The sequence below is a fragment of the Euprymna scolopes genome, unplaced genomic scaffold (genome assembly GCF_053919585.1).
Source record: "Euprymna scolopes isolate OS-2025 unplaced genomic scaffold, ASM5391958v1 sca528, whole genome shotgun sequence".
Lineage (NCBI taxonomy): Eukaryota > Metazoa > Mollusca > Cephalopoda > Sepiida > Sepiolidae > Euprymna > Euprymna scolopes.
Genome location: NW_027633578.1, coordinates 17,501 through 30,000, shown reverse-complemented (window position 1 = coordinate 30,000; position 12,500 = coordinate 17,501). Strand labels below are relative to the sequence as shown.

At 58.9% G+C, this 12,500-nt stretch overlaps 2 non-coding genes and 1 pseudogene across 2 annotated transcripts in view; all 3 read left to right on the top strand.

Annotated features, from left to right (window-relative positions):
- The first annotated feature begins 5,316 nt into the window (after window positions 1-5,316).
- LOC145274973 (small subunit ribosomal RNA) lies at window positions 5,317-7,690 on the top strand (annotated as a pseudogene).
- Window positions 7,691-8,088: 398 nt separating this feature from the next.
- On the top strand, window positions 8,089-8,246 carry LOC145274966 (5.8S ribosomal RNA). The gene has a single exon (XR_013866999.1). It is a non-coding gene; the product is annotated as a 5.8S ribosomal RNA (ribosomal RNA).
- Window positions 8,247-8,841: 595 nt separating this feature from the next.
- LOC145274969 (large subunit ribosomal RNA) overlaps window positions 8,842-12,500 on the top strand; it is a 5,728-nt gene continuing 2,069 nt past the window's right edge. The window contains exon 1 of the ribosomal RNA XR_013867001.1: window positions 8,842-12,500. This exon is cut by the window's right edge and continues 2,069 nt beyond it. This is a non-coding gene — a ribosomal RNA (large subunit ribosomal RNA).

Sequence of the window (12,500 nt, the reverse complement as noted above, 5' to 3'; positions counted from 1 at the left end):
TGGCTGTTTATTAAAATAAGTTGGAGTGAAAAAATGCTTACGGGGTTCCGGCACCCGGCCGCAGTCGATGTCATTAACATGATTTCTTTTATAAACAAAGTTTTAAACTTATAGATGATAACATTCACATGAAAACCAAATCTCATTTATTAAGATTTTCGATAGATTGAAAATAATGATAAATTGATTTTAGCAGGGCTGCTGAGTTAGCTTATAGGAGCGAGCTAAAGTAAGAAAGAAACACGCCGAAACACACCGACCGGCACCCCCGACGACGACCACGGGTAAACGGCGGGACTTTGCCGCCTCTTAAGCAAGTTTGACTGACGACTACCACGGCTATTCGGCTAGGTAGGTAGGTAGGTAGTCCTCCTCCTCGGCCACCTAGCCGTCGTCGTCGATCGAGCGACCGGGTATATTCAAGACGCCTCTACCGACACCACCACACCAGCGGGCAGTTTAGCGAGCTTGCCAACTCCTCTGCCTCCTCAAGCGCTTCCAGACGCCTACCGACACCACATGCTGCTGGCTGGCTGTCTGTTGTTACAATGGAATTTAAAAAAAAAAACAAACAAAAAACCCCAACTCTATTAAGATTTTCGATAGTTGGAAAATAATAATAAATTAAGATTTTCGATAGATTGAAAATAATGATAAATTGATTTTAGCAGGGCTGCTGAGTTAGCTTATAGGAGCGAGCTAAAGTAAGAAAGAAACACGCCGAAACACACCGACCGGCACCCCCGACGACGACCACGGGTAAACGGCGGGACTTTGCCGCCTCTTAAGCAAGTTTGACTGACGACTACCACGGCTATTCGGCTAGGTAGGTAGGTAGTCCTCCTCCTCGGCCACCTAGCCGTCGTCGTCGTCGATCGAGCGACCGGGTATATTCAAGACGCCTCTACCGACACCACCACACCAGCGGGCAGTTTAGCGAGCTTGCCAACTCCTCTGCCTCCTCAAGCGCTTCCAGACGCCTACCGACACCACATGCTGCTGGCTGGCTGTCTGTTGTTACAATGGAATTTAAAAAAAAAAACAAACAAAAAACCCCAACTCTATTAAGATTTTCGATAGTTGGAAAATAATAATAAATTAAGATTTTCGATAGATTGAAAATAATGATAAATTGATTTTAGCAGGGCTGCTGAGTTAGCTTATAGGAGCGAGCTAAAGTAAGAAAGAAACACGCCGAAACACACCGACCGGCACCCCCGACGACGACCACGGGTAAACGGCGGGACTAACTGTGACTCTCTTAAGGTGTGAGGAGGCTTTGCCTCTTAAGCAAGTTTGACTGACGCCCTACCGACACCGGTCAGGTCGGCGAGGCTCCCGGCGGCCCCGAGCGGGACCACAGGTTGCGGAAGGCGTCCAAGTGAGCGGCGGCGACGCCAGGAGGCCCCCGGGGTCGACTCCGCGGCCCCCGGGTCGGTGTGCGGGCCTCCAGAGCTCGATAAAGTAGTGGTGTCGCTAGCGGTCGAGAAGGCACTTTTCGACGCCTACTGCCACCCCCACATGGCGGTAGGCGCAAAACTGGAAAATCGCCGACCAGAAATGTCGCTTCGTATAATCGACGTTTTTTTTGACCACCATTTTCAGGTGTCGGAGGTGGGTCTGGACGAATACCAACACCATTTCTGGGGTTTCACAACCGCCCGGCTTCTCCGACATATGTTGGAAAGGAGTAGCGATCGAGCGAAGGGGGCTGTCGGTAGGCGGCCGCGGGTTGCATGTGTGCCCGGGACAGCACCCCCATCCAACTAAGGGGTGTCCCCCGGGGGCCAGGGGGACCTCGTCCAGGTCGGCCGGGCGCTTCCAGACGCCTACCGACACCGGTCAGGTCGGCGAGGCTCCCGGCGGCCCCGAGCGGGACCACAGGTTGCGGAAGGCGTCCAAGTGAGCGGCGGCGACGCCAGGAGGCCCCCGGGGTCGACTCCGCGGCCCCCGGGTCGGTGTGCGGGCCTCCAGAGCTCGATAAAGTAGTGGTGTCGCTAGCGGTCGAGAAGGCACTTTTCGACGCCTACTGCCACCCCCACATGGCGGTAGGCGCAAAACTGGAAAATCGCCGACCAGAAATGTCGCTTCGTATAATCGACGTTTTTTTTGACCACCATTTTCAGGTGTCGGAGGTGGGTCTGGACGAATACCAACACCATTTCTGGGGTTTCACAACCGCCCGGCTTCTCCGACATATGTTGGAAAGGAGTAGCGATCGAGCGAAGGGGGCTGTCGGTAGGCGGCCGCGGGTTGCATGTGTGCCCGGGACAGCACCCCCATCCAACTAAGGGGTGTCCCCCGGGGGCCAGGGGGACCTCGTCCAGGTCGGCCGGGCGCTTCCAGACGCCTACCGACACCGGTCAGGTCGGCGAGGCTCCCGGCGGCCCCGAGCGGGACCACAGGTTGCGGAAGGCGTCCAAGTGAGCGGCGGCGACGCCAGGAGGCCCCCGGGGTCGACTCCGCGGCCCCCGGGTCGGTGTGCGGGCCTCCAGAGCTCGATAAAGTAGTGGTGTCGCTAGCGGTCGAGAAGGCACTTTTCGACGCCTACTGCCACCCCCACATGGCGGTAGGTGTAAAATCGGAATAGACCGGACCAGGAATGTCGAGGGGGAAAAAAATGACAAAGTCCTGGTGTGCCTAGGCGTCGAGAAGGCACTTTGCGACGCCTACCGACATCCCCATGTGGCAGTAGGCGTAAAACTGGAAAATCGCCGACCAGAAATGTCGCTTCGTATAATCGACGTTTTTTTTGACCACCATTTTCAGGTGTCGGAGGTGGGTCTGGACGAATACCAACACCATTTCTGGGGTTTTCCAGTTTGAAAGTTTTATAAAACATGTTCGGTAGGAAGCACACTTTGGTGTGTCGGTTCGTCGGAGCAGCGACTCTTTGCCTCGTGGTGGTCCGGAACGTCTCTACGGGCTTGTCGCAAAGGCGTCAGAAAGTGGCATCTCCGCCGCCTAGGGCTGTCACCGTTATCGCTGTCGCCGCGCTCCAACTTGTTTTGATCCGCCGCCTTCGTTCCTGCCAACCGTGCGCCCGCTCATCGTCGTTAGGTTATAATACGTGGTACGTGTGTGTGCTTCTCCGTGGACCTAGGGCTGCTCGACGTGTCGAACGATATGTTGGAACAACTAACGGCTCCTTTTCCTGGTTCCATAGTCGTCGTGGTACCCGCGTCGTCAGCCATATCTATGTCCACCATGTTTAGCCGATACGTTTGCTGCAGCTTCTGCTTCCGCCTCAGCGTTCGCCGCTCTCAGCCGCCGCTGTTGTTGCTGCCGTTCTGCCATTCAACCACTACCTGCGAATCTTTCGATGATCGGCCGAACGACCCATCGCTGTGCGACCGATAAATCCTCCGGATTAGGGAGAAACGCCGCCGCTCTCTGCCGCCGTCGAACGGAAAAACGTACATTGTAACGAACGAACGAACGAACGAACGAATTAACGAACGAGCGAACAAACAAACAAAAATAGCCGCGGGGGATGCACTATGTAGATCCTGATCCCCTTGTAACCATACGTACGTTGTTCGATGCTCTCCCGTCCTGGAAGTCGCCGCAGCAAACAGGAGGATGAGCAGCAGCAGGCGCCGCCGCCGTAACCGCCGCCTGCCTGCCGCCTCCTACTCCTGTCAGCGTCCGATCTCACAGCCGTGTGAACGTTCGCTGACACCCGATTTCTTTCCGTCTGGCAAAACCTTGGACGTCCCGCTCGCGGTACACGTGCTGCAGCGACTTCTCGTCCGACAACGCATAAGCGTCGACGTCTGCCGCCGCATCTTCTGATACGTGGACGGTGATAGCGCTAGTCCCTTCTTGCGCCACCTCCACCTTTGTTAGCGCCAAAGAAGATCGATCGAGCAGTCGTGGTCGCAGTCGATTAACCCGTTTTCACCGTCCGCAGTTCCCAAGCCGCCGATCAAGTCGTTGCTCTTCTTGTTCGTTCTTCCCATACCGTCGATTTGCACGGCTGCCGGATGAGCCATCCTCTGTCCGGCGAAGCGCTCACGTCAGTGATCGATACTTGCACCGACAGTCCTCCCGCTCGCGACTCGGTGCTCGAATCGGACTCGTTCGTTTTTATCTCGATGCGATTGTGAAAAGGGGGACCGGTCGTCAATGTCGTGTGTGTCGACGATGTTGTTCGCCCGGTCCGCCGCGTTGTTGTCGTTTTTTTTTTTTTTTTTTTTTTCCCCTAACGTTCGCCGTCGCACGGACGAAAGGGTGAGAAAAAAAAAAAAAAGCTCGAAAAAGCCGCCCAAAAAAATCGGACCGAGGAGCCGCTTGCGAGAACGCGCCATGTGCACGTTGTCTCTCCTCGGTTTTCCGAGCACGAACACGACGCCGGTCGGTCGGTCGGTCGACGAAGGCGACGACGAAGGTGACGGGAAAATTTACGCCGCCGCTGCCCTGGTCCAGCTCCTCCCCGATGACGGCTGTGATGTTGACGTTGACGTTGGCGACGACGACGACGACGACGGAGACGACGACGACGACGAGACGGCATCGATGGCGACCACGATGACGACGACCTCGACGAGTTCAGTCTGCACCTTGACCTCCGATGTCCGTGTGCACTGCCGTCGTGCTGTTTGTCGTTTGTCGTATGTATCGCTGTCAAGGGTGCCGTTGTCGTTGTTGTTGTCGACGTTGTTGCTTGCTCTCTCGTCTCGGTCGGTTGGTACGTTGATGACGACGACGACGACGAAGACACGACGACGACGACGAGACGGCATCGATGGCGACCACGATGACGACGACCTCGACGATTCCAGTCTGCACCTTGACCTCCGATGTCCGTGTGCACTGCCGTCGTGCTGTTTGTCGTTTGTCGTATGTATCGCTGTCAAGGGTGCCGTTGTCGATGTTGTTGTTGTCGACGCTGTCGTCTGTTCTCTCTTCTCGGCCGGCTGTGACGTGGACGTTGACGACGACGACGACGAGACGGAATCGATGGCGACCACGATGACGACGACCTCGGCGAGTTCAGTCTGCACCTTGACCCTCGATGTCCGTGTGCACTGCCGTCGTGCTGCTTGTCGTTTGTCGTATGTATCGCTGTCAAGGGTGCCGTTGTCGTTGTTGTTGTCGACGTTGGTCGCTTTCGTTCTTTGAGTCTCGGTCTCGGTCCAAGTCAGGGGAGAAACAAAAAAGAGGCCATCAGCGCGGGCAGCGCGCTTCTTCTGACGGCGAACCCCCTCGAAAAATAAATAAACACGTGCCCGTCGTTGTAGTTGTCTGTCTTATGTCGGTCGGTCGGTCGGTCGGTCTGTCGTTCTGTCGAAACAAAGTCCCAAATTCCAACGATACCTGGTTGATCCTGCCAGTAGTCATATGCTTGTCTCAAAGCTTAAGCCATGCAAGTGTAAGTTCACGCCACGCATTAGAACGGGCGAAACCGCGAATGGCTCAGGAACCGGACCTAATCCTCGGGACCGTATTCCTCCTCGGAGGCGATGGATAACTGTGGCAATTCTAGAGCTAATACATGTGACACAGGCCGCGATCGGTCGGCGCGCCGTCGTCGCCACGCCTCGCGCGCTGGCACCCGCGTCGGCCGTTCCGGGTCGCGGCGCTACATATTAGACTGAGACCGATGCGCGTCATTCCGTCCTCCCGTCGTCGGCGTTCCCGCTCGCGGGTCCGTTCGGTGGCGGGGCTCATAGGGCGGCGCGCTCCGCTTTGGTGACTCTGGATAACTCACTGGTCGATCGCACGAGCTTTCACGCCCGGCGACGGGTCTCTCGAGGGTCCGCCCTATCAACTGTCGACGGTCGGTTAAGTGCCTACCGTGGTTACTACGGGTAACGGGGAATCGGGGTTCGATTCCGGAGAGGGAGCATGCGAAACGGCTACCACATCCAAGGAAGGCAGCAGGCGCGCAAATTACCCACTCCCGGCACGGGGAGGTAGTGACGAAAAATAACGACGCGGGACTCTGTCGAGGCCCCGCGATCGGAATGAGTACACTTCAAATCCGTTAACGAGGACCAACCGGAGGGCAAGTCTGGTGCCAGCAGCCGCGGTAATTCCAGCTCCGGTAGCGTATATTAAAGTTGTTGCGGTTAAAAAGCTCGTAGTCCGAACTCGGGTTCGTGGTCGCGCAAGCGGCCCCGGGGCGGCGGCGCCATCGTCCGTCGTTGACTTTGGTCGTCCGTTCGCATTCCCGGCCCTTTCCGCCGGTGTCAACCGCTAGCATACCCGCCACGCGGTCCTGCCGGCGAGGTGGACGAGGAGGTCGTGATCGGGATCCGGGAAAAAAAAAAACAAGTGGTCGTCGGTTTCGGTTCCGGGAGTAGTCTAACGGGGGGGTGCTACGTGTGTGTGTTTGGGTGCGTTCATTCGCATCCCCGCACTCTGACCCCCGCGCTTCTCTCCCTCTCCCTTTCCGCGCGTTCCTCTTTTTTTTTGAACCCCCCGGTCCGCTCCGAGTCCCTGCTTCGTGTCTTGTCTGCGCGCGTGTTGCGGTCGGCGGTTTCTCCTCCAAGGGTGCTCTTAACCGAGTGTCCGCGGCGGCCGGTACTGTTCACTTTGAAAAAATTAGAGTGCTCAGAGCGGGCTGTTCAAGCTTGCATACGATAAGCATGGAATGATGGAAGAGGGCCTCGTCTACGTCTGTCGGTCTCCGTCTACGGCGAGGCAATGATCGAAGGGAGCGGTCGGGGCCACTCGTATTGCGACGTTAGAGGTGAAATTCTTGGATCGTCGCAAGACGAACTGCAGCGATGGCGTGTGGCAAGCACGTTTTCCTCGATCAAGAGCGAAAGTCGGAGGTTCGAAGACGATCAGATACCGTCGTAGTTCCGACCGTAAACGATGCCGACCGGCGATCCGCCGGCGTTCGCTTCCATGACCCGGCGGGTAGCCTGCGGGAAACCAGAGTTCGGTTCCGGGGGGAGTATGGTTGCAAAGCTGAAACTTAAAGGAATTGACGGAAGGGCACCACCAGGAGTGGAGCCTGCGGCTTAATTTGACTCAACACGGGAAAACTCACCCGGTCCGGACACCGGTAGGATTGACAGATCGATAGCTCTTTCTCGATTCGGTGGGTGGTGGTGCATGGCCGTTCTTAGTTGGTGGAGCGATCCGTCTGGTTGATTCCGATAACGAACGAGACTCCGGCCTGCTAACTAGTGCGCCGATGTCAGTGATTTTTACGGCGGGCTCGGCGTCCTCCGTGGCGCTCGGGTCCGGGTCGGTTTTCTCACGCACTTCTTAGAGGGACGGGTGGCAGAAAGCCACACGAGGCGGAGCGATAACAGGTCTGTGATGCCCTTAGATGTCCGGGGCCGCACGCGCGCTACACTGGAGGTATCAGCGGGGACTTCGCCCCGGCCCGAGAGGGTTGGGAAACCTCTGAACCACCTCCCGTGATAGGGATCGGGGCCTGTAACCAACCCCGTGAACGAGGAATTCCCGGTAGGCGCGGGTCAACAGCCCGCGTCGATCACGTCCCTGCCCTTTGTACACACCGCCCGTCGCTACTACCGATCGAACGGTCCGGTGAGGTCCTCGGATCTGGCCGACGACGCCGCCGGGCAGTGCGCGACGTGTCCGTCACGACACTCGTGCATCTACGCCTCGGCGTTCGATGCCTGGAGAAGACGACCGAACCCGATCGTTTAGAGGAAGTAAAAGTCGTAACAAGGTTTCCGTAGGTGAACCTGCGGAAGGATCATTACCGTTTTCCCGTTCGAGACTGGTTTGTTGTTTTCCGGCCTACCTCCTCTGTCTGTCGGCGTCAACGCCTCGAATGCGCGCAAACAAACCTATAAAAGGCGGAGCGAGAGATAGATTTGTGGTGACGCGGAGGTTTTTAAAGCCCCAGCTCTTCTTGCTTGCTTCCGCGTCTTACCACCTGTTTGTTTTTTCGCCCACCGCAAGTGATGGCCGCTTCTTCTTTGCCTTGTCGCCGCTTTATCGTTTTTTTTGTTTTTTTGCAGCCGCTGTGCCACCGCCGCTAGCTAAAAAAACAAACTACTCGCGACATTGCAATGCCGTCACGCCTCCTCGCACAGACCTCCTCGCACACTACTAAATCTATATAAACAAAAACTAATATAAAAAAACCAAGTGCTGAACCCTGGACGGGGGATCACTCGGCTCGTCCGTCGATGAAGAGCGCGGCCAGCCGCGATAACTGATGCGAATTGCAGGACTCAGTGAACATCGACACCTCGAACGCACATTGCGGCCCCGAGATCCCTTGTCTCGGGGCCACGTCCGGTCGAGAGGCGGAACGTTACATGTCTTTCTCCGTTAACGAAACGACATCTTGCCGTCCCCGTGCCCGCCCGGTCCTCGGCACGGTGGTAACCGGGACGTCGCAGGAGCGAGTGACGAGGGGGAAGAAAAATAAAAAAAGAATTGACTCCTTTCAATGTCTTTTTTTTTTTTAAAACCCTCTCCGGCCTCCTCCTTCGTCTCCCGCTGGCAGACCGCGGAGTCTTTTCCCTTTTCGACCGCGTGAAGAAACACTGTGGAGGAGGAGGCAGGAGGAGTCTGTCCGAAAGCAGCCGAAGGGAGACCAAAAAAAAAGTACCGACCTAACCGACTGCCGACGTAAGCGCCGCCTGCTCGTCTCGCTCTCTGCCTCATGAAGGTGTCTCTCAGCGACGCCTCGAGCAGCGCGACGAGCACGGCCGTCGCACCGTAAAAAGGTGGCCGCGTCGTAGGCAACGCAACGTCGGATGGGGAGGACCCACGCTTTTTTTTAATTGTTGGCTTCTTCATTTTCGGTCGGACGGGCGCTATATCGGCCAGCCGTCGTCACACGGAGGGTACCGATCGAGATTCCCTCTCCTCCAAACACCACACTCTACTAAAAACCGCCGCCCTCGGCTCGGACGAGACGACCCGCTGAACTTAAGCATATCGCTAAGCGGAGGAAAAGAAACCAACCGGGATTCCCTTAGTAACGGCGAGTGAACCGGGAGAAGCCCAACGCCGAATCCCGTCGCAAGTTAAAGGCTTCGGGACGTGTGGCGCATGGGTCGAAGGCAGCCGTTCGTTTTCGTCTCGCATAGTTCGGAGTTCCCTCGATCGGGGCCGCCCGCGGCGGGTGCCAGGCCCATTCGGTGCGGACGGCGAGCGACGGCCTTCGATCCGAGAGTCGGGTTGCTTGGGAACGCAGCCCAAATCGGGTGGTAAGCTCCATCCAAGGCTAAATACCGGGACGAGTCCGATAGTCGACAAGTACCGTGAGGGAAAGTTGAAAAGAACTTTGGAGAGAGAGTTCAAGAGAACGTGAAACCGCCCAGGGGTAAACGGGTGGGACCGCTCACCGCGATCGCGGGGGGACTCAGTCCGGTGCTGCCTAGGCTCGAGCCCAAACTCGATGTGTGTTCTTGAAAGAGAGGCCGTCGCGGCACAGGTCGTCGTTCGTCGTGTCCGCGGGGGACTCGTTCCCCGCGGTTCCAGCTTTTGTGCCCGCGTCGCCGACGAAGGAGACGGGCCGCGTGGATAGCGGGAAGGGAAACGTGGTGACGACCGCGGCGTCGGTAGGTGGCTGCGTCGGTTGGCTGCGACGGAGGGGACTCGTCCTCTCGATCGCTGCTGCCGCCGGGCCCTAACCCGCCGCATCCGTCGCCGCCGCTTCTTCTTTCCTCCTGCTCCCTCCGCGCGCGACTCCGCTGCACCCGTCCCCTTCATCATCGCTCGGCGTAATCATGGCGCGGGCGCTTCGGCGCGACCTCCGCGCGGCCGGCACCGGACGCACTTCCCCTCCGGTCCGTCGTCGCGACCCGTTCCCGGCGTGCAGGTCGAACACGCGGGTTTTTTTCCGTAGGCGGCAGGCGTTTCATCACCCTGAAAACCCCCGTCTTCCCACCTTGTGAAGTCGGGGGCCACCGGCCGTCGGGCCCGCGAACGTAACTGCCCCTTTCTGCCGGGAACGGAGGAAATCTGACACGATCCGTTACACGTGGCGAGCCGGTCCGTTTTGATCCCGCCGGAAGTCGCGTGCGGGCGACGCACTCTGTGTGTCGCTCCTTAGGCGCCCCACCGTCTCGGGCGCGTGCGCGATGAGAGGCGGGATAGGACTGGCGCGGCCTCGCCGTCACGCACCTCGCCGACGTTTCGGGTTCTTGTCGGGGGCAACCCCGCCCGCGCCCGTTTCCGTTTCCGGAGAGGTCGCTCGGCGACGCTTTTTTACTCGAGCCGCCCGCCACCCCGGGTCAGCGACGTGCATCGGCAACCCACCCGACCCGTCTTGAAACACGGACCGAGGAGTCCTGGCCGTTCGCGAGTCGTAGGGGCCACCTCTGACTAACCCCGAAGGCGAAGCGAAAGCGAGAGAGCGTGTAGGAGGGCGTCGATCGGGAGAGGTGTCGTGGCAAAGTCGTCCGGGGGTCGTCGGGGGGTGTCGTCGGTCTCGTGCCGTCGTCTTCTCCTCGCCTCACCCGCCTCCGAGCCGTGCCCGATCCCGCCGGCGCGGCGTTTTCGGCCTTCCGCCGTCGCTGCTGCGGTGCCCGCAACTTTTCCTTTTTTCTCTCTTCCCGAGAGAGATAGGAGAGGGAAGGCTCGTGGCTGACGTGCGGTTGTTTTTCCCTCCTCCCCGAGAGGGGACCGGCGCATCATCCAAAAAGGGGAATTGCCGGGCGCCAGCTTCCATATCCTCCTTCCGCCCATCGGTGAGATCCCGCGGCTTGAACTAGTCCTATTTTGTCGTCGAGTTTAGGCGCTGCGCGCGGGCGCATCACCCCCGGGTCGGTTTCCCCTTTTTCCGAGTACGACTCGGCCGACTCTGGCGTAGCGAGCGACCAGGGACCCGAAAGATGGCGATCCACGCCCGGTCGGGATGAAGCCAGAGGAAACTCTGGTGGAAGTCCGAAGCGCCTCTGACGTGCAAATCGATCGTCGGAACCGGGTGTAGGGGCGAAAGACCAATCGAGCCGTCTAGTAGCTGGTTCCCTCCGAAGTTTCCCTCAGGATAGCTGGCGCTCGATCGTCGCAATTCCATCCGGTAAAGCGAACGATTGGAGGCCCCGGGGCCGTTCACGGCCTCGACCTACTCTCGAACTCGGAACGGGTGGAACGGGCCGACTCTCCCGAACGACGGAGCCGACCCATCCGGCCGCCGCCGCCAGCACGCTTCGCTGGGCGGTTGGTCACCTCGAATGCGAGTGCCAAGTGGGCCACTTTTGGTAAGCAGAACTGGCGCTGTGGGGATGAACCAAACGTCCGGCTAAGGTGCCTAACGCGACGCCCATGAGATCCCCGAAAGGGTGTCGGTCGATATAGACAGCAGGACGGTGGCCACGGAAGTCGGAATCCGCTAAGGAGTGTGTAACAACTCACCTGCCGAATCGACCGGCCCCGAAAATGGATGGCGCTGGAGCGACGGACCGATGCCGGACCGTCGCGGCGAGGAGCGATGAACTTTCGCGCCGAAACGATGCCGCGACGAGTAGGAGGGCGCCGCGGCGAGCACGGAAGCCTAGGGCGCGAGCCCGGGTGGAGCCGACCGCGGGTGCAGATCTCGGTGGTAGTAGCAAATATTCGAACGAGACCTTCGAAGACCGAAGTGGAGAAGGGTTCCGTGCCAACGGCGGTCGAGCACGGGTCAGTCGGTCCTAAGACGCGGGCGAAAGTCTTCCCGAAAGGCGCCGGATCCGTTATGAAAGGTGAAAGGAAAGCGAATCGAATCGAATCGAATCAAAAGCCCAAACAAAAAAAAAGCGGCCGGCCTCCCGTCGAAAGGGAATCGGGTTAATATTCCCGAACCCGGACTCGGAGAGGGCCCGGGGGTGGCGACGCTGTCGGCAGCGATGTCGGCGGCGCCCGTCGCTTCCCGGGCGAAACCGCGGTGACGCAAGCGAGCCCGGAGACGTCGCCGGGAGCCCCGGGAAGAGTTCTCTCTTCTTCGTAAAGGACCATGTCCGTGGAATCGGCTCGTCCGGAGATACGGAAAAGGTACCTGTAGAGCGCCGCGGCTCGGGCGGCGTCCGGTGCGCTTTCGGCGGCCCTGGAAAATCCGGGTCCGGTTTTCGCAGCTCTCGAGTCGGTCCGTACCCACCATCCGCAGCAGGTCTCCAAGGTGTACAGCCTCTCGTCGATGGCATCAATGTAGGTAAGGGAAGTCGGCAAAATGGATCCGTACCTTCGGAAGAAGGATTGGCTCCGAGGACCGGGTCGGTCGGGCCGTGCCCGCGCGAAGCGAGGAACCGGTACGGGGCTGTAGCGTTCGCTCCGTTCGCGCTTTGCGGCGAAGGCATAGGGGCCGCGGCGGTCCGTTGTGCGGCGGCGTGTTCCGGTCGAGCGGTCGCGGTCAAGCGAGCGTGTGTTGCGGGTCGGAGAGCGATACGGGTGGGAGTCCGCCGTCGGGCGGCAGGAGTGTGGCGTCGACCAAAAACGGCGGGGACCGTCGGCGGGGGTCGTCTTTCTGGCGGCGGCGGTTCAAGCGGCTTTTCTGCGGGGTGCTTCGCTCCGGGGTCGGGGTGGCGGCGGGCGGCTCCAATCCGTTCGTCGCAACGTCTCCGTCCTCCTCGAAA